This window comes from Tenrec ecaudatus, chromosome 7 (assembly GCF_050624435.1).
Source record: "Tenrec ecaudatus isolate mTenEca1 chromosome 7, mTenEca1.hap1, whole genome shotgun sequence".
NCBI lineage: Eukaryota > Metazoa > Chordata > Mammalia > Afrosoricida > Tenrecidae > Tenrec > Tenrec ecaudatus.
The window spans coordinates 23292668-23315543 of NC_134536.1; the positions used below are offsets into that span (position 1 = coordinate 23292668).

At 41.4% G+C, this 22876-nt stretch overlaps 1 pseudogene; it reads left to right on the top strand.

Annotated features, from left to right (window-relative positions):
- Positions 1 to 10834: 10834 nt before the first annotated feature.
- On the top strand, positions 10835 to 11304 carry LOC142452659 (ubiquitin-conjugating enzyme E2 L3 pseudogene; annotated as a pseudogene).
- The last annotated feature ends 11572 nt before the right edge of the window (positions 11305 to 22876 follow it).

Sequence of the window (22876 nt, forward strand, 5' to 3'; positions counted from 1 at the left end):
GGGTAACGGGGAGCCATGAAACATTTTAAACTTGGAAATCTCCATGCTATTTTAAACTCCTTGCATCTAAGTTAGAACGCATGATTGTTCCCAAACTGGGTTTTTCTTCTGGTGTTCCATGTATCAGGGAATGCCACCATTCTCTGTGCTGTTTATGAGCCATGCATCTATGGAGTAGCCCTGATTGTAAATATTTCTTATCCCAAACTTCATTCGGCCAACACTGTAATGTCTCCTCAGCCATCCCTTTTATTTCCCTCATCACTGTCATCCTGACCCCATGTAACCATCTTCTCTCTTCCAGATGATGGTGGACAAGTGCTACCTTGTGTCCGCAGATGTACTGCTTCTCCTCCATCTGATCTTCAGGTCTAACATGTTTGCACAAACCTAATTTTATTTTCCCATGTTTAAAACTCCTTACTTTGCAATGTTCTTATGATGAAAGCCAAAGACCATCAAAGGTGCCCACCAGACCCTCGGTAGTTAAGCTTGTGCTGCCGCTTCCTCCCCTTTCCCTTCCCTGTCTTCCTCCCATTCTGGGCTGCAGCCATGCTGCCTTCTCTCAACTGCTTAACATACCCTGTGCTTCTCACCCCCACCCCCTTTTTACAACACTGTTTCCTCTATCTAGATTACCAACCATGCCTTCTCCCCACCTTCCATCCCACTCTTTCCTCATCACTTCCTCGGGGTGACCTTTCCTGACCTCTGATGCATGTCAGGCTCTTTGGTTATATATTCATGTTCATGAATATAATCAGTTGATTATATGTCTTTCCCCATAGACTGTATTTGTTTAATCATTATTGCATTTCTAGCATCTAATATTGTCCCTGACAAACACTTGGTGCTCAACAATTTTTTTATATATAAATGAGTAAATGATAGTAGCCACTGAAGCTAAGGAGGGAATTAGATAGGTTTGATCATCTAGTCTTGAGATGATGATTGCTTGAACCAACACGAGGCAGGAAGAATGGAGAAGGGAGTGCAAATCTGAACCATATCGAGAAGTTAGAATCAGTCTTCTTATGTGGCCAGGGCTCCTTTTTCAACAAGGAAATAACTTATCCTCTTAGAGGCATCACTAGATGTCTGTCATAGAAATATTTAGATTATTTTTAGACCTTTGGCTCAGTACTTTTTTAAAGCAAAGATTTTGTTTCAATATTACTGTATAGGTTCCTTTTCAATTCCAGTGAAACATCCTACAGGACATTCAAGTTGATTCTATTTGAGGAGTTGTGTAGAGAGGAAGGTGTGCATATTTCAAAACGTTCCTTCTGTGACATTTATATGATCTAAGGCCTCAGAATCGAAACCATTTCATTTAACTCTATTATGGATGGAAGATGACCATTACCCGAAATATCACCGGGCATGTGAACTCTGCGTGCGCAGATCTTTTTATGTTAAGAGCTTATCTTAGATGACTAGAATATTATTACATCTCATCTACCTGTCAGGTGTCCTTAAAAAGACTCAGTCATGCTAAGTGTAATCTAAGAGCACAGTGAATTTCCAAGAGAACCTGGCAGCAGGGTAATCTAATTCAAAGAACTTGGGACAGAAATGTCATCCATGTAATTTTTCAGGAAAGGAGTGGAAGAGGACATGACAACCCATGGTTTCTCTCAACCATTCAGATGCATCCATTCAGCTCTGGCACATACAATGCTAAGAATTTCAATGAGCTCTGTCATCCATAAAAGTGCCTGTAATGGGCCATTTGCAGAAATTTCTCTTTCAGTTAGTGTGTTTTTCTGTGAATGGTCTCATCCTCTTAAATGTGAGAAAGCATTAGGGCCATTCAAAGCTCTCAGCAAGATGTCAATTAGGGATGCAAATGTGCAGGATATGGACAAAAACAGTACTTCCACTTGTAAAACATTTGGGCTTGGAGAATTTAGCTTAGGCAGAAAGATAGCACCACGAGTTTGCACTTCAGAGAGGTTTTTAATTCTTCACATCTGCATATTCTCTGATTCCATTTCATCTCTCATTTCCAGATGTAAATTTTGTTCTTGGCATTCTAAAGTTCTTGTTCTACATTGTTTAACCCAGGGGTCTTATTCTCTGAGATTTACTTCCATCTCTTTGCTCTGGATTCCTAATTTACATGTACTCCTCTAAAACTGAGTTCAACTGCCTGCTGGCATTTGGCACTCAAACTTCAGATGGCCCAAACTATCTGAATTCCTTTATCCTCGTTTGTGGAAGAGGCAACCCATTTCTCCAAAAGATCTAGAGCATTATCTTCCTCTTTACTACCCAGAAATATCTAATGTCAGTGGTAATAAACTCGATATCAATCATCAGTTACTGTGGTTTTGATCCTAAAACCACACCCTATAACTTCTTAAACCTTATTCATATCCATCAACATCCCTTCAATATTACTCATCACTTATATTCTCAACTGAAACCATGGATTTCTTTGCTTTCTAACCTTAACTGGGTTTTCAATACTGCTCATTAATATTTTATTCATCGGCTAGTTGAATTAATATTAATATCCCCATTGTAGCTGTTCATCACACCTTCTTTCACATCCCAAATCCCTCTCTCAGCAAGTTCGCCATGCGCGGTCAGACATTATACCAGCAAAAAAACCCCACATTTTCAGGGTCATCAATAACTTTCAAATTTTCCAACTTAGTAACTTTCCAGTCTTCTTTTTTAAATACCCTGCTCTCTACTGGTCTCAGCCATCTGGAAGCCAGTCATCATTCTAAACTGAGCAATGCAGCCCCCCCAAAAATCCCCCCACCCCTACTACCAGCACCCAGAGGTGAGTGGTGAAAGATGGACCTCAGAACAAAAAGACTGAGAATTAAGTCACTTTGACATCCATTCTTGCCTTTCTACATCTATTTTACTCTCTCACAACACAATCAAGCTTCCCACCTAATACACTGTAACTATCATTTGTACAAAATTGTTCCTACACTTTCCTCCAATACAGAGGCACAAAGTAGCTAATAAACCTTCCTCCAATCCTGATGCCAAATATTTCTTCATTCAACACGGCTTCTCTGATTATTTTCTCAGTGGGCAGATTGAATAAGTATGTTGAAAGGATACAGCCTTAACATACGCCTTGATTTTAAATTATGCACTATTTTAAATCATACACTATTTGATTTTAAATCACGCACCATTCCCATGTTGTGTTTACACAACTGCCTCTTGATTCATGGACAGGCTCCCTCTGAGCACAATGAGGTGTTCTGGTGTTTCAATTCTTCTCAAAGATAATCACCATTTGTTATGTACCACACAGTCCAATTTCTTGGCATAGACAATAAAATAGAAGTAAACATCTTTCTGGTATTCTCTGCTTTATATCATGATCCTTCAAACATCAGAGATGATATCCCTCAGTCCACATCATCCTCTGAATTTAGTATGAATTTCTGGCAGTTCCCTCTCAATATAAAGCTGCAACCATTGTTGGATGATGTTCAGCAAAGTGTTTCTTGCCTGTATAATACTGTTCTCTGGTTTGAGAATTCTGTTGGACCGCCTTTCTTTTGTAATGGGTTCAAGTATGAATCTCTTCCACTCAATTTGCCCAATAGCAGTTTCCCAAATTTCTTGGCCATAGATAAGTGAATCGTGTCAGGGATTCATCACCTGTGGAAACATTTCAATTGGTATTCCATCAATTCCTGGAAACTTGTTTTTGGCGAATCCTTTCAGTGCAAGTTGGACGTCTGTTAGTACCATTGCTTCTTGCTCATGTGCTATTTCTTGAATTGGTTGAATGGTTTTGATACAGTGACTCTGTGTATTGTTTCTATCTTCTTTTAATGCTTCCTGCACCATTCAATATTTTGTCCCTAGTACCTTTCAAGATTGCAACTGGAGATTTGAATTTTTTCTTGAGATCTTTTAAGATATGTTGAGAGTATCCTCCTCTGATTTTCTAACTCTAGGTTTTTGCACATTTCATAATAATATTTGACTTTGTTTTCTTAAGCTACACTTGAAGTTTTATGTTCAGCTCTTTGACTTCTTCCATTTGCCTTAGCCACTCTACAACTAAGCAAGTTTCAGATTCTCTTTTCACATCCACTTTGATATTTTATTGCTTTCTTGTATTTTTAATGACTTTTTACTTTCTTTTTGGATGATGTTCTTTTTGGTTTTTTAATCGTTTTATTAGGGTCTCATACAATTCTTATCACAATCCATACATACACCAATTGTGTAAAGCACATTTGTACATCCATTGTCTTCATCATTCTCAAGACATTTGCTCTCCACTTAAGCCCTTGGCATCAGCTCATTCCCCCCCGCCCTCCCCCCTCCCCTCTCCCTCATGAACCTTGATAATATGTTATTATTTTGTCATATCTTGCACTGTACAATGTCTCCCTTCATCCACTTTTCTGTTGTCTGTCCCCCAGGGAGGAGGTTATATGTAGATCCTTGTCATGGTTCCCCCTTTCCAACCCACCCTCCCTCCACCCTCGAAGTATCGCCACTCTCACCTCTGGTCCTGAAGGGATCATCCACCTTGGATGATGTTCGTGAGGTCCCCCTACAGCTCATCAGGTCTTCTGTCATTCGTGTTCAATTTGTCAAATTTAGTCTTGAGATGTTTTTGAAATTCAGGTGGGATAGACTCACAGCCATATTTTGACTCTTGTACATTTGTTTAAATTTTTTTCAGCTTCAACCTGAACTTATATATGAGCAATTGATGGTCTGTTCCCAGTCAGATCCGGTTTGCTTTTAGATGCTGATAGAGATTCTCCATCGTCTCTTCCCACAGATATATTCCATTTGACTTCTGTGTATTCCAACTGGAGACATCCACATGTATAGTTGCCTTTTGTATTAGTGAAAAAGTCATTTATGTTGAAGAACTCTTTGGTCTTGCAAAATTCTATCATGAGATCTCCAGAATCATTTCGATCTCCAAGGCCATATTCTCCAACTGCAATTCCTTTCCCTTTGTTTCAAACGTTTACGTTCCAATCACCAATATTAATTTATTTATTGGGATTGCATGCTTGATCAATTCTATACTCAAGACATTGGTAAAAATTCCTCAATTTTGGCATCCACAGCTTTAGTGGTTGGTGCATAAATATAAATAATGTTTATATTGGCTGGAATTCCTTGGATGAGGCTATATAAATTATCCTATCACAGACAGCACTACAGTTCAAGATAGGTCTGGAAATATTCCTTGTCAGGAGGAGCACAGCACCATTGCTTTTGAACCTGTCACCCCAGGCATAATAAGGTATATGAATTCCTGATTCAAAGTTCACTGACACCTAGGATACCAATACTTATATATGCCATTTACTTTGTGAGGCTTTCCAATTTTCCGGGATTCCTGTACACTTCGTGGTTCAATTATTAGTAGAGGTTTGCAGCTGTCTCTTCTCATTTTGAGTCCTGCCCATCAGCAAATGAAGTTGCCAGAGGCAACTCCTTTATTCCTGCAGGCTTTCCTCCATCCACCTCATTGTGCTTGACGTTACTTTGAAAAGGCAGCTCAGTCATATTTTGAGTGTCTTTCGACCTGAGGGACTCATCTTCTGGCACTGTCTCTTGTCTCTAACAATGCTCTGCTGCTGTTCGTGAGATAGTCAACATGTTCCACTGGTCTCCATAAGGTTCTCAGTGGCTAATCCCTCTGCAGTAGACAGCCTCTTCTTTCTTCATAGTCTGCTCTTAGCCTGGAAGCTCTGCCAAACCTGTTCACATTTAGTGACCTTGTTGGTGTTTAAAAATATTAGCCCCGTAGCTTCCAAGATCACAGCAACACAAGCTGTCAGCGTAAACCAAACTAACAGACAAGTGATGGATAATCATGTAGCGCTCCCTATCATATCGTGCTGGCCCACTACGTTAAAAATGGTATGCTGGTAACAGACAGTAATGATTGTCTAAATGCTTTAATAAAACACACAAATGCATACAAATTCAAGAGACTTACACACAGATCAAGTTTTGAGAGGTTAGTCACCTAGACATTTGAATAGTGCACCTTGCACCATAGGTGACTAAGAACAAAGCACAATGCTGGGTAGGTTTTATAATTATTATTATTATTTGGAGACAATATGTATTTCCTTTAAAATGCTTGTTCTCATTCATTTATTTAGTGACATATTTTGATAAGGGATTAGAGAAAAGCGGGACTCTGCAGCAGATGCAGCAGGCAGTGCATGCCACCCTGACACACGGGCATGCGCTGCAACAGATTAGACGGTGTCCGCAGCATCTGCTCTAGATAGGAATGCATTCTAGACACTGAGAAACCTCCATGAAAAACTTGTGGCACAATTCTAAGGGGCTGGGAGCAAGCCCGAGCCCTCCGTGATTGATAACCTTTCTCCTTTGGGAAACAGTTTGATTGCCTTGAGTCAAGCTCCGCTCAAATGTCCTACAGAAACTGCACTGAAGCCTGTGCCCTGACCTGGAGGACAGAGGCGGTGTGGCAGTAAATTATCATCATATTAAAGTGTTAGGTAAAAGTTGGGGTCAAATCAGCTTGCATAAATAAGCAGGTGACATAAATTCCCCAATATCTGATCCTTCTACTTTTCTACTCCTTCCTGCCGTAGATAAGGTATAATGAGGAATTCACTGTGAACGACTCAGAAAGAGTGACTTGAACATTATTTACAGAGAGGTTCTGTACCCTGTATTGGCACCAGCCAGATATGTTTAAAGTACTAGACTCAAACCTGTCATTGGTAATCATAGAGTTTCATTGGCAGTGACAGGCAATAAACCAAGGATTGCAATACTAAGTGGCGTAAGCAATGGTCTAGAGTAAGGGATGTAGGAGCGCACAGGACAGCTTTCAGCAATAGCTTGAAAGGTACACCAGGCTGCCTGGGGAAAATACCAAAATTGCAACCACCTACATGATTTCATCTTTCTTTTTCCTTTCTTGGTTTTGACTAATCAAACTCATTTACACCTTGTTCGGTTTGGAGGGGGAGTTGTTTTTTATTTTTTTCCTATCAATCTCCAAATGCAACTGCCTCCTAATTGGCTCTCATGTTATACTCACTCTTATTCAATCTTGTGATCATCTCAGATGGGTCATCTTACTACCCAGTCCGCAAGACTCATCTTTACTCAACATCTTTAATGCACGTGTGACAGCTATAGACACATTTGGCTGCTCAGCATTCAGACTGAAAGGCATTGCCTTTGAAACTCTGTCCAAGTGCTCCCTTTCCATCCCTGTGGCCCTAGGTACCAACCATAGTCCCTTCTCTCCATCCCTGAATGTGCCAGGCCCATTTCTCTGCATACTGGGCCACGGACTTTTCCATCCATTCCGTGAAGATTCCTCATTGCTTCAAAGGTCAATGCCAGCCCCAGTTAACCCAGCGTCTGCCTATGAAATCCGAAGTACTTCCTGCCTGATCTACTCATTTAAATTCCCCATGGTGCTATTTATCTTTTCATGTATATGCTCTGTCTCTCCAATTAGATTACAAGCCTCTTCAGAACAAGCCTCTTGTCTTGATTGAGGAGATGGGGAAAATATTTTAAAATGTAACTGCCTCATTGAATGCCATTCTGTTTCATTTGTATTTTGATTAACTTATAGCACTCTGAACTTTTCACCTAACAGGCTTTTTTCCCTCCTTAAACATTGTCTCAGGAAAATAACTCAAAACTGACAGAATAGGTTTCACCAACAAATACAGAAATGGAACAAATGGGAAGAAAACACCACAGGAATTACGTATTATGTTCAGCTATTGTCAATAGGCATTTAAGATGTGCTGGAAATGATAATGTTTCCTTTATTCCACCATGGCAATAGTGTCCCTTCACTGTGGTATATAACAAATAAATGGCATAAATCACTAGGAAATTAGGGACACATTCAGTTCTTCTAATAAGCATTGAATGTGGCAGTTAAACATGTAATATATTTCTAAGCCAATTATTTTAAGTGTATAAGTATTTAGATGTGATGTTAAATACAAACAAGAATACATTCATACTTTTCATGAAATGAAGCATTTAAATGGTTAAATATCTTTAGTAATCTATTTTGTTTTTGTTTTACCTTTTAAGTCAGAGTTTCAGATAAGTAAACTTTTGGGGGTACCTATTTTTCATGTCCTTCTCGTCCCCATCCTTATCTTTATTTATTCTTTCTCCATTATTTTCTTTTCCGTCATCAATTTATCTTTCCTTTTCTGCTCCTACTATATCCCTCTTATTCCTTTAATTTCCCTTAGGAAGAATTTAGGACAACTTTTTAATATGTGTTTAAAAAAGACAAACCTTGAGAAGCTAATAATATTAAAATGGCAATAGAAGGGAGGAGTGTCGTCGTTTCGAGGTGCCTTTAGTCAGCTCTGACTCATGGTGACATGGTGGGCCCCATATAAAGTTAGTGCCAGGTTCTCTTCACTGCCCTACTAATCTTCACAATTAAAGTAGAATAGGGTACATATCCTCCTTTACCTGATCTGAAGTAAACCTTTATATTGACTAATGCTTCAAAATGCAAACCACATTTCAAGTTAGTTAAGAGATAACATTTCCCGAGTGCTTACATTCTGCAGATGTTAGAGGTGATTCATAATTTAATAGGAAAAATATATAATCAGAGTACTTAAAAGGCATTTTGGTGACCGTGACATGTCAAATGTCACAAGGCAGTATGTACATTTGTTTTTTAATACTTCTCTATTTTCTATTAAATAAATCCTGCTCTTATCCTTTATTCTAATAAATAAAAGTTCTCATAGAGAACAACCACCACTCCACTTACCTCTAGAGTTTATGTGTGTGTGTGTGTGTGTGTGTGTGTGTGTGTGTGTGTGTGAAAGTCATCTGGAGCAAGAAAAGTGTGTACTATCACGTAATTCTAACTGAAAACTGTTAAAACACCCTAAAATAGTTCCAGAGACTATAGAGAAAAAGGGATGGATTCAGCAAATATGTCACTTAGACAATGATAGAATTAAATATCTCCAGCCTGTGTAAAGAGTAAAGCAGATGAGAAGTCATGGATGACTTGCAGGTTCTAGGCTTGAGTGTCCAGGTAAAGGAAGGTTTGAAGGAGAGTCGATGTCGGGCTGGGAAGGGGACAACAGAGGATAGACGTATTTTTTATGTCTGCTGCTCCTCAGCAAGCATGTCTGGCTTTCTGTCACAGGCATGTGGCGGCACTGCATTCTCTCCTCCTCTTGTGAGTGAGTGCATTCTGTGATCAACTGTGGCCAATCAGTTATGAACAAAAAGTGCTGGGTCGCTTGCAGGCTAGAGCACTTTCTTGCCAATGTAAGACTCTCTGGAGTGCTTTTCTCTCTGGCGTGGTCACTGTCCATGTTTGATGTGGTGGCTGTTTCGTCTGCCAAGGTTCTTGAATGACAAAAATGAGCAAAATTGTTGACTACGATTGAAACTCTTGCTGTTTATATCACTAAGATTTGGAATTGTGACCTCATACTATTCTGTAGTAGACTACTGAAAGACTGGAAAAGGCAGTCTGAGAAAAAATACAACCAGAACATTTCCTAGAAATGAACATGACAAGACCTGGGCTCACTGCCTTTGGACACATCTTCAGGAAAGTCTAATCAAAAGAAACGTACATCTGCTTGCTAAAGTAGAGGGTCAGTGGAAACAAAGGAAGTACTCATTGAGAGGGATGAGGTTAAAATAAGAATGTAATCATCCAAGACAAAGGATGAGAGACATAGCTTATGGCTTAAGTTCTAAAAAGAGTTAGACAGAAATGAAATCATGAGTACAGATAAACAGTTTACATTTAAGGAGGAAGAATACCTATTCTTCTGAAGTTTGACAAGAAAGGCTATGGGCTGATACTTGGTTTGAGGGTATGTTAGGCCAGGTGACTGGAGAATCAAATCCAGTGACACTCATATATGTGTAAGAAAGAGCTTTAAATCAAGAAATAATTATTTATCAGGAGAACATCCCAACCCAGTCCAAATCAAGTCCACAAGTCCAACACTAGTCCATCAGTCCCTCCTCAGACTTCATCCCTGCAGTCATAAGCACTGATGCAGAATGCAGGACTATCACAAATTGGTGGGTGCAAAGTCTTGCGGATCTAATAGCAGTGGAGACAGCACAGGGCTCTGGCAGCCAGCAGGGTCAGCGAGCAGGAAGGCGAAGGCAGAGAGAGAAGAGGAGGTTTCCAGGACCTTCCTAATGAGAAGGACACACCCACAAGGAGGCATCATCAGTCTGTGACCTGATTGACGGGTGGAATACCACCCCTACACTTCTCTATATCTTCAAGTTGACATGAAACTATGTAACTACCATAGAGGAAGAGCGAGGATTCAAACTAGTTTATGTCTGATGACCTCAAAGACCCTTGTTTATACGGCAATGCCCACCACTGAGTGTGCAAGGGGTCAGTGGGCAGAGGACACTTTAAAATTCTTATTTGAACCTGGAAAACATCATGCTCAGTGCAGTTAGTCAATCACAAAAGGCCAAGTTTTATATGAGACCAAGATGATAAGGGAAAGAATACAGAAAACCCAGGCATAGGAACAGACTTTAGAGACTGGGGTGGGAAGGTGGGAAGCATTTGATAAAAAGAAGGTAACACAACAGGCTAGACAGTCGATGGGTGTTGACAGGTGTAATTGAAGCTGGTGTTCCACAGTGGGGAGCGGGTACATCTGGGAGTGGGTGAGGATGGAGAGCTACTGATGGGTTATTGATTGGTATTTTGGACTGTGAATTCTAAGTTGACAATCAGATATAAAGCCCTACATAATTGACAATAAATAGCTAAAGACTGAAAATGATAAGATTAAAATATTTAAAATGGACCAGATCCAAGATGGCGGCCAACAGAAGGTTGATGAACAAGCTTGAAGAAATCCGCAAATGTGGAATGAAAAACTTCCCGTAACATCCAGGTTGAGGAAGCTGATTTATTGATTTGTCAAGGGCTTATTGTTCCTAGAAACCTTCCATGTGATAAGGGGGCCTTCAGAATTGAAATCAACTTTCCAGCAGAATCCCCCTTCAAACCACCAAAGGTCACCTTTAAAACAAAGATCTACCACCCAACCATCGACAGGAAGGGCAGGTCTGCCTGCCCGTAATTAGCACTGAAAACTGGAAGCCAGCCACCCAAACTGACCAAGTCATCCAGCCCCCATAGCCCTGGTCAACGACCCCCAGCCTGAACACCTGAACACCACTCCGGGCCGGTCTAGCCAACGAATACTCTAGGGCCGTAAACGTTTCTGTAAGAACGCCCAAGAGTTCACAAAGAAATACAGGGGAAAGCAACCTGTGGACTAAAATCTGCTGTGACAGATCCAGCGAGGGTGAGCGGAGACCCCAGCAGTGCATTCAGACCCCCTCCCCGCAAAGCAGGACTCTGTGCAAGCGTCCGCTTGTGGCAGTCACTACCGTTCTCTAGCTTTCTTAATCAAAAGTGGTTCAGACAACCTGTAAAGAAAGAATTAAAATTCACCATGTTCTCCTTCAAAAAACGTGTTTTTAGTAAGCAAATGGAAAATGTTTTAGAAAACAATAAATCCAAGAAAAGCAAAGAATGAGTGCTGATTCTTGACCACAGAGACCATGTGTTTAAGGATTCATAAAGCTATTTATGGCAGGATGATTAGAGTTTACAAGTAATCGCCAACATTATTGTTGGCAACAGTTTCAATTTCCGGTAGAAATAAACGTCGTATTGGTGCTTCTGCTTTGTCCCTAATGTGTGCTTTAAGTGGATTCTCAAATTAAGAAAGAAACTCATCAGATAAAAAGATCACTGAGCAGGGAATTACCAGGCTTCACCGGTAGCTATGGTTGTGCCACCTACTAGCCAGCATCTCCTGAAAGCAGCTTCACTTCTCCACCTAAGTCTCTCCCCATCCTAACGTCTCACTTCATTTCCATTCTACTTCATCACCCAGCCACCTCCATGTTTATGGCAAAAGGGGTCCTGGTCTTTGAAAAGTGTTATGACTCAGGAGAGCAAAGCACTTGAATAAAGCTCAAATTGTAAAATCAGTACCAGTCTCCACTAACCAAGAACCTCCTCTCTTTCACCTCTTGGTAATCTAGGGAAACCAAGATAAGGGGATCTTTTGGTACATGGACTACTTCCCATCAATGTCAGTGAGGTGCTCTTTGAGTAGGAGTGTGGTGTGGTGTGTGTGTCTATGAGAGAGGGGCGGGGGGTTGAGTATGTGGCTGTGAACAGTACATGTGTACAGGTTATATGTATTTTAGGAAACTATAAGTGTTATACTAAATGTCATAATAAATAAATTCTATCAGGTAGCAGCTTAATATAAAAGACATTTCTTTTTCATGCAGATATTCCTGCTTGGTGAAAGTTTGCTCCCTTTGACTCAATCCAAAGATTCTCACGCCTGCTAGACTGCTGCTCTGCCATCCCCTTAGGTCTCAGTGTTTACTGCATCAAGATCAAAGGAAAGAGAAAGAGTAGAGAGAAGTGCCCACTTTTTAAACAGCAATGATACACATCACCCTATTCACAGTCTCTTGGACAACTGTAATACCCCACTGTGACGTACGTGGGGCTGGTAATAAGACTCCTGGCAAAGCAGTCTCCCAGCAACTAATTGAATATGGAAAGGAAAACGTAAGCACTGATGAACAGTGAACTATCTCTGCCTCAGCCAGCCCCTCTGGCTTATTCTCCTTCCTGTGTTAAGTATCCATTGTGTCTTCAGAAGGGGTACATAGTATTCTTCATCGGGCATAGATATCTCCTCATGACTGGTGACTTTTTTGCTAATTTCAAGGTCCTTTTTGTAAAGAGATGAATGGGAGACATTTAGCAGTCATGATCCTCAGCAAGAAGAAATTCTTCTGTAGAGACATATTAAAGGCCTCCCCCACCTCTCTCTCTCTCTCTCTCTCTCTCTCTCTCTCTCTCTCTCTCTCTCTCTCTCTCTCTCTCTCTCTCTCTCTCTCACACACACACACACACACACACACACACACACACACACTATTTTGGCGCTGCTACCAGCTTGTTAGACTGGCTTGTGTGTTGGTGTGATGGTGAGGGCTATGCTGTCGGTATTCTGAGAGCATCAGGGTCGCCTATGGTGGGGAAGTCGCCATGGAACTTCCAGCCCACGGACGAACTAGGAATAAAAGTGATGCGCCCCTTCTGAAAATTAGTCGGTTAAAGATCCCATGAATCAGAACACATTATTTTTCAGTATAGAACTGGAAGATGAATCCCTAGTTGATCGGCACTGAAAATTCACACAGGCCGCAGCAATGGAGTCGGGCGTGCATGCTAATGATCATAAAGATGCAACAGGATCAGGCATGGGTTGCCCTGTTGTACACCTTGTCGTTATGCGGCGAAGCCTACTCAATGGCAGCTAATCATAGCAGGCTTAGTGGAGAAGACTTTGCTTACAGAGACTCGGCTTCAGTTTGCTCGGAGGAACCACTTTGTCTAGTTCCCCATAGTCTGTAGCTCTGCCCTCTGGAAGTTTTTGTTTGTTTTCTTCCATGGTAATAATTTGAATTGGAACTGTGACGATGCTTCTCATGGAGACTGGAGAAGCTGTTTACTTTAGGAGACAGAGGCAGATTTATGATCACAGACTCTCTCGATCTATGCTTGAGATGACACTGACAATACAATTACCTCCAAAACGTATTAGGCATCTAGGACTTTATCACCCTCCTGCCTTCATTCTTAACGTAGCATTTTTAAAGCCACCTAAAATTTTAATTGGCCATCTTATGTTCCTTACTGAATAACTAAGCCATTTGGTGAACAGAAAACAATGCCCCTGGGCATTTGCTGTTCCATGTTTTTTTGTTTCATTCTTTTCACTTAATGTTTAGAGTCAAAAGCACTGATTTTTTTCCAATCCAGAGAGGCCACCGTGAAGGCATTTCCCTTTCATTTCTTCTCTCAAAGGAGCCAAATCTTGCCTACGCTCATCTCCTTTATGGCGACCGCTGCTCCAGCAATACTTGCGATGTGTGGCGATGCTGCTATCTGAGAGCATCGGTCAAACCCTCGAGAGTCAGTGTTTTAGCACAGTGTTGTTGCGAGGTGCCATCAGGCCAGGTGCAGCCCATGGTGGCCCTACGTACAACAGGATGAAGCATTACTTACTCCTGAAGCAACCTCATAATCGTTCCTAGTTAGAGCCCTGTGTTGAAACCAATGGACCAACCCAACTTGTCAAGGGTCTTCTTTGTCACTGCCCCTCTCTTTCACCAAGCATGGGGTCCTATTCCAGACATGCACCTCGCTCCAAAACATGGCCAAAGTACGTGAGATGAAGTCTCACCAGCCTCACTCCTAAGGAGCATTCTGCCCTGCTTCTTTCAGGACAGATTGGTGAGTTCTTTGGCAGTCCGTGATACGTTCTGCACTCTACACCAGCATCATAATTCAAATGCATCCGTGCTTCCTCAGTCTTCCTAATTAATTGTCTAACATTCACATGCACACGAGGCAATTGAAACTATCATGGTTAGGGAGAAACACACATCAGTGCTCAAAGTGACATCCTTGATGCTCCATACTTTAAAGACGTCTGATGCAGCAGGCTTACCTGAGGCAATGCATCATCTACTTTCTCGAGTGCTGCTTCCATGAGCATTGGTTGTGGACCCAAGGAAGATAAAATCCTTGAAAACTTCAACCATGTCGCCTTTTTTCATGATGTTACCTATTGGTCCAGTTGTGAGGATTTTGGTTTTCTTTACCTTGAGTTGTAATTCGTATGGAAGGCTGCAATCCTTGATCTTCATCAGCAAGTGATTCACATATTGGTTGTACACTGTAGCCCCACACCTACCAATCTCTGCAGGTGTTCTTGGTTGTCCTCATGCTTTCATTCAGTGACTCAATGATCAAAATAGACTCCATTTCTTTTTCCTGTCACTTTCCAAGTCCTTTGGCTATGGGCACAAGCAGAAAGAGAAAGTAGGGAATGTACACCATTGTTTCTAAATACTTTGGCACAGAAATGAAATGTAGCACATCTGTTCATGAAGATGAGTGAAAGTGAGTCACATGGTATCACCTTGATGCATTGCGCTTGCTTAATCTGCTACACAGGAGCTCCTTAAAGAGTTGACAAGCAAGTATCCTATTTTGCGGACTGAGGTCCACCTAATCCATCCCAGGGTATTTTCATTAGACTCGCATGCGTGTGAAAGTTGAACATTGACTAAGGAAGACCGAAGAAAAATCAATGCATTTGAATTAGGGTGCTGCTGAAGAATACTGAAAATGCCACGGAACGCCAAAAGAACTAACAAACCTATCTTGGAAGAAGTACAACCAGAATGCTCCTTAGAAGCAAGGATGGCAACACCTAGTCTTACAATCTTTGGGCATGTTATCAGGAAAGGTCAGTCCCTGGAGAAGGACATCATGCTTGGCAAAGCAGTGGAGCAGTGACAAAGAGACAGACCCTCCACAAGATGGAATGACCCAGGAGCTGCACCGACAGGCTCAAACATAAGAGCCAGGTTGATGATGGTGCAGGATGGGGAAGTGTTTGGTTCTCTTGCACATGGTGTCATTAGGAATCAGAACCAAATCAATGGCACCTAACAACAACAACAACAAGCTGCATGTGTGTGAGACAGTATTTCTCCTATTTGGACAATGTTTCCTAGGAAAGCGGAAGAGCAGAAAACCCGAAACAAAACAGTTGTCATTGTATCGACTCTAATTCATGGTGACCCCATATGTATCCGTGTAGAACTGAACCTTTAGGATTCTCAATGGCTGCTTTTTTATAAGTAAGACCTCATGCCTTTCTTTCAGGATGTCCCTAAATGAACTTGAACCACTAACCAACGCAGCCCAAAATGTTAAACACTGCACCACCAAGAGACTCCAAACAATGAAAATGGAACAACACTTGAGTAAATATATTAGTTTCCTGTGACTGATAAACCAAATCACCACAATTGACTGGCTTAAAACATCTGAAATCAATTATCTCACAGTTCAAGACACCATAAATCTGCAATCCATTTCACTGGGACAAAGCCAAGGTGTCAGCAGGGCTCCCTCCTTCAGGAGACTCTAGGGGAGACTCTGCCCTTTGCCTGGTCCCACTTCTGGTGGCCGCTGGCATTCTTTGGTTTGGGCCACATCCCTCTGGCATCTGCCTCAGTGGTCACAGTGCCTTCTCCCCCTCTGTGTGTTTCAAATCTCTTTCTGGTCCCCTCTTATACAGATACATGTCATTGCTTTCAGAGTCCCTTCAGATTATCCCAGATTGTCTCCAGGACACTATGCTTGATTTACTCACATCTGCAACAATACAATACTTTTTGTAAGTTACAATTTATAGGAAATAGGACTTGATATCTTTAGTGACCAATATTGACTTAACAACAGTGGGCAATTAGTCATATCTGACATAAAGGGAAAGGGTGGTTGTGTATCACATATGAGTGTAGTACGTATGGGAAGTTTTATATGTGTATATGAAATAGAGTTGGGGATAACTATCTAGGTGCTGTGTGTGTGTGTGTCTGTGTGTGTGTGTGTGTGTGTGTGTTGGGGGATGTTACATCTTTGCTGTGTGTGTGATGTACATTTTGGATGCATTTGTGTTTATGGATGGCTTTGGGTATGTGAGGTGTAGATATCTGGTATTGTGTATGGGATTTATTGTGTATAATTTTAGTGTATTTGAATGTGTTGTGTAGAGGAATGTACACAGACATGGATATGTTTGTCTATGATGTGATTCATTGGACATGTATAGTCTAATACGTACATGTAGATAATTGTATATTTGTGATATTTCTTAGTGTGTGAGGGTGTTTATGCATGTATAGTATATTCATCAATGGAGTTGCAGATGGTTTGCATACGTCACTATACTAAGCCACATTTTGCATGTAGTGTGTGCATGCATTATACATGTGATATGTGCATGGTGCATGGGCTCACATAGTGTGTGTGTGTGTGTGCATGCCTCAGCAGTTCTTCCACACTTGTCATTACTCATATTTGATCACAATTACTCATATTTGATCACAACTCTACTATCCGATGTAGAGTTGGCCAAACCATAACTCACACCTTAAAATATTGGGAGAAGAAGCATATCTGGTACTTCCAGCTATGAGACTCCCAGTCCCAGATCTGCATCAGAGAAGTCTCGCTTCCTGTTCTGCTGCCTGATACAAGCTTCACGCTCAGTGTCTTCTGGAGGGGTTGGGAAGATTTATCATTAACCTTCCCTATCCCAATCTCACTGGGAGAGAAGTGCAAGGCCCAGACCTCTCACCTGTGTCCTTGAAGAAACAGAAAATGTCATCCGAACCCCTTGTTTGCCTTATTAACACAACCAACCATGGGAAGGAGTGGGTGGGGGCTGAGAGGCGGAGCCACGAAGAGCATACCTGCATCTTATCCTGTCGTCTCTACTTCGGTAAAGCAAACAAAAGCCCATGATTTTCATATACATGAGGCTGGCTTTGTTGTATAATTGAGTCTTTACTGTGCAGCATGTTTTCTGCCTCCTCCCAAACATTCACTCTCGAGAAGACACAGTATCACAGGATTGCACACACTCAATTTCACGAACCAATAAACACAGCCTTTGCATTAATTACCATTTTTAGCTCCTTGGAGAAGAATGACAAGGGTTATCGGGAAAATGTTCATTATTGCCGGCCTTTATCTGATGGAAGTGGAAGTCTGGCCCACCACAAATGGAAGGTTCTCAAATAAGGAGCATCTCTCAATTGAGGAGACAGGGCTGGAAGTGCCCAGATAGTCCCTCAAATGCCTTATTAGTAAGATTGAGTTACAGGTAAAACTTCTCCCAAGTACATCACTCTCTACCTTAGCTGCCTGGCCGCACAGGATGCAGCATTGCCAGGACTGGTTCTGTTGGTCATGGCCATAGTACGTGACCCCTCTGCTCTGGACCCCCACTGCAGAATACAAACAGGGAATCAATTTTTTCCAAGCTGACCCAATCAATGGCTCTCTCTGAGGTCTAATTGATGATACTTAAAGAATGATACTCACTGGAGTTGAGCCAAGGTCAAAGCCAGAGTTAAATGTAGAAGGGATATTAATTTTTGCTGCTGGGACCCCAATGATCCATTAGTACCCTCGCATGCAAACTCTGGCCTATTCAGCACTGAATTTTATGGGCATCCCTAATATTTCCCCAGTGAGTTCCTTTTTTTCTTTAAGCTGGGCCTAACAGAAACCTAAGGATTGGTTTCTGTTCCATACAAACTAAGGAAAACAAAATACTTCCTCTGGGATATGGTTTAGAAACCTGCAAGCTAATTATATTTTCAGCTTATTGCTGAGAATGAGCCCTAACGTCTCCCATCGAAGATCCTCAGCATTTTCAGTAGCTATATACCACCTTCCTCCCTGCTCACTTCCCCCAGGCTCATAAAATTTCTTAGAGACTTGCAAATGTATTACCCTTTACTCAAGGACTTCACCTGTTAAACACCAAAGTGTGGTTAGAATCGAGGATAATTGGAAATAGAATGGGAACTAGAGGTAGAAAAATTGCTGTCTTCAAGGACCCAGAAGTTTCAGGACACCCACTCAGGTGGCTTCACAACAAATCCACTTGGCATACCAGACATTAGATGTCAAGCAAGTTCTTTCTACCGGCTTGGTGCCATCTGGTCAGCCATGGCCCCACCTTCTCCAGGGACGTGTGACTCTCAGCCCTACTAACGTCCTTTCCTTTGGTACGCTAGCTCAGTCCTAAGGATAGAATTTGCTCTTTACATCTGTTATTTCTGTCTCGTTTCAGGATTTTAGTAATAATTTTAGATCTTATTAGCTACTACACATGGGTTGAACTGTGTTCTTCCAAATAATGTGCTGGAACCCTAGTTCTTATTTCTGTGGATACATATGGTAATTAATCCATCAGTGAGGTTGGAAAAGCATAGGGTGGATCCTAAATATGATTACCGTATATACTCGTTTATAAGCCGAGTTTTTCAGCACAAAATGTGCTGACAAACTTGGGTTCGGCTTATACACAGGTTAGTGATACTCCAGCAAGGTGTAAGATATCGCTGTCTCCCCTTGACCTCCCCCCCCCCCCAGGTAACGGGATGAGCACCCGTTATCTCGCAGGTGATTGGTGTTTCTTCGCTGTTCATTCAAAAACCTGCTGACACTGCAGGGCTTTGAATGTTTGTTTACTCACATCTAACAAATCAGAGCCTGCCCTATGATGTGTATCTTTGAATAAGCCTTTTAAAGACCGTGTGCAAAGGATATGGCATGAACGGATGTCATCTAGTCAAGCCCGACTAAAAAAAGGAGGAAATCTCATGAAGCCTGACAGTTAATAGTAAAGTGGGTTTGAGGTCCATGGGAAGACATTCCAGAAGACATGGTGCGACGTGCCTTCCAGAAATGTAGTCATAATAATGCTATGGATGGCAGTGAAGACTGCGCTTTGTATGAAAATGACAGCAGTGGTGGTGATGACGGTGATCTCAGTGAGGACAGTGTCTATGATGACCTCACACCAGCTGAAGCTCTGCATTGGGGTACGGATGATGATGAGGAATCCAGTTTTGAAGGATTTTAACTCTTTACATTTTAGCTTGGATGCCGATTGAGCTCAGGGAATAGTACTCTTAAAGTATTGTTGTTGATACCTTATTGTTTTTGTTGAACCCATTTTCCACTTACTGCGCTGGTTTACTAATGTTAAATGACTTGTCCTTTTATGTTTTATTTTAAATAAATATTTAAATATATTACCCCACTGATGTCTCAATTTTTAGTAATTTTATTTTCATGTGTTTTGATTACTCAAACTCACCAATAGCTTCTGCATTTTCCACTCTAGGCTTATACTCGAGTCAATCAGTTTTTCTGGTTTCCCAGGTAATAATTAGGTACCTCGACTTATACTCGGGTTGGCTTATATTCGAGTATGTATGGTACTTTTGAGTTATATGAAAAGCAACTGGAGAGCAAGTGTTTTGAGAATGATGAAGGCAATGACTGTACAGATGTGCTTGACACAATTGATGTATGTATGGATTTTGATAAGAGTTGTATGAGCCCCTAATAAAATGATTTTTAAAAAAGAAAAGCAACATGGACACAAAGACATGAGTGCAGATGTAATGCGAAGTCAGATAAGCACCAACTACTGGATGTTGAAATGCAAATGTCCAGTCTCTCAAACTATGAGATAATAACGTTAGATTCTTTCCTTATTGCTATTACAGCAGCACTGAATCACTAAGATACTAATCAATCCTGCATTGCATCAATATCTTGCTAAAAGTTTAAAATGTTTAATACGAAACTTAGAAGCCCTATTGGTATAGTGGGTCATGTTGGGTCACTAACCATAAGAACAGCAGTTTGAAACCCTCCACTGGGAGAAAGATGAGGCTTTCTATACCTGTAAAGGTTTCCAGGCTTGGAAACCCAAAGTGCTAGTACTACTCTGTCCTATTGGGTGGAAATCGACTTGACAGCAGTGAGGTAATATTAAAAACCACGTAAAATTTCTGTGGAGCATCTGTTCCCGGGTTGGACCCTGGGTGCCTGATATAGTTTATCCCCTCATTTTATAATGAGGAAACTGAGTTCTGATGATATAATGTCCATGTGCTGGGCTGCTAACCAAAAGGTCAGCAGTTCAAAACTACCAGCTACTCTACAGGGGGGGGGAAACAAGACTTTTGTACTCCCTTAAAGAATTACAGTCTCATGGGTAGCCGGGGAATAGAACATTAACCCACACTGGGGGAGCATGTTGATTGTGTCTCCATGGGGAAAGAGGGACCAGACTTCAACCTGCTGCCCCAAGATAAGAATGTAACACACTGACATGAAGCAGGGAACTGACAGAGAGGCCTGAGGGGCAGGCCCCATTACCAATGAAGTAGGCAGCACTACCCTCCTCCCCCCCATCCCCCAGAAGAATTCACTTCAGAGGACAGCACTGAAGCTACAGCTCAAGGAGAGAGACTTGCCTGATCAGAGCACACAGGAGCCAATGAGCAGGGGAAGGGAAAAATTTTAAAAAGAGTGAGGCACATCCTGGCCCACCAAGCTCTGATGACAATGTTTCTGCACAGAGACGACCACAGGGCCAGCCTCACCACGGGACACAGCATTGCTTACTGACCCATGACACCATTGGAGATAACACTAGAGACATACTCCGGGCATTGTGCCTGCCCTGAGCCCACTACACCGAAGCCAGCCACTGGGGGCATTGGGCAGAGCAGTAGGGGGAGCAGAGCAATTAAGTCCCCAAGGATAGATGTGGGGCCAGGGCATGGCACACCATCAGACTCAACTGGAAAGCACTCATAAAAGACAACAAACAGACCCTGAACTATTTATAAGGCTTTTTAAAATGTTGTTCTTGTAGCTGTTGTTTTATTTTCTATTGTTGCTCCATTGCACTCGGTCTTGTGATGGTGCTTATTGGTGTCACTGCATGTCTACCTGGAAGGGATAGGTGGGATAAACAAACCAGAAGAGAGAACAATGGGATGATCGTTCCAGGGAGACATGGGAGGGTAGGAGGTGGGGGGAGAGGAAGTGGGTGTTAACAAACCCAGGGGCAAGGGAACAACAAGCAATCCAAAATCAGTGGCGAGGAGGGTGAAGGAGGTCTACAAGGGCAGGATCTAGGATAATTAACCGAGAGGAATTCCAGAAACCCAAATGAAGGTTGAACATGATAGTGGGACAAGAGGAAAGTACAAAGAAATAGAGGAAAGAACTAGGAGGCAAAGGGCAGTTATAGAGATCTAAATACAGGAATATACAGATGTAAATATATTTATATATGATGAGGGGGAAATATATCTATGTATCTATATTTATAGGTTTAGTATTAAGGAAACTGATGGACAGTGGGCCCCTATTCAAGTAGTCCCTCAACACAAGAACACTTTGTTCTAACAATTCTGCAGTCTGAGATGCTCACCTTCCTGGAACGATTGCTGAAGACAACAGTGGCATAAGCAAATGTGGTGAAGAAAGCTGATGGTGTCCGGCTATCAAAGTCGGGAAAAGTGTGCCTTTGGGTTGTATCCATTCATCTTACCTATTCAATCGGTATTCTGAGAATTTGGATTCTATGTAGAAGAATGTGGCATCAGGACTAGGGAAAGGCTTAGTAACAACCTTCCATATGCAGATGACACAACCTTGCTTGCTAAAGATGAGACGCACTGCTGAATATCAAAGACTGCAGCCTTCAGGATGAACTGAAACTCACTGCAAAGGAAACCAAAATCCACACAACTGCACCAATAGATTGCATCAGGATAAATGGATGTAAAGATTGAAATTGTCATGGATTTCTCTTGCGTAGATCTATAATCAATGCAGCAGTCAATGAATCAAATGACATATTGCTCGCCTTCCTCAAATCCTGATGCTGTATTCTTCTTCATACAGCCTATAAGCATATTTTTAAAATAATACATAAGTACATTAAAATATAATTATATGAATATATATTCTTAGTTCTCATTACCCCATTTTATTGTTTCCTGTTAAATTTTAAATAGAAATAAATGAACATACCAACACATTTTTCCGGAGTGCCAACTATGTACGCAGACCTAAGCTAGTGTTCATGGGTGAAACAAAAGTATTATAAGTACCTTTGTGGTGTTCATAGTTTATAATCTGGCCTTATATCAAAGCTACTAACACTAGACAGAAAAGTAGCACTGAAAGTCAATGGTTAACAATGATTTAATTATGTTACCTAAACTACAAATACTACAGAGATTCAAAAAATTCAGAGAACATTAAGTGCTGGTGATCAGATCATGAAAGGAAAGATTTGAGTTGGTCCCTGAACATATGTCCTGGCCAAAATGACCTGGT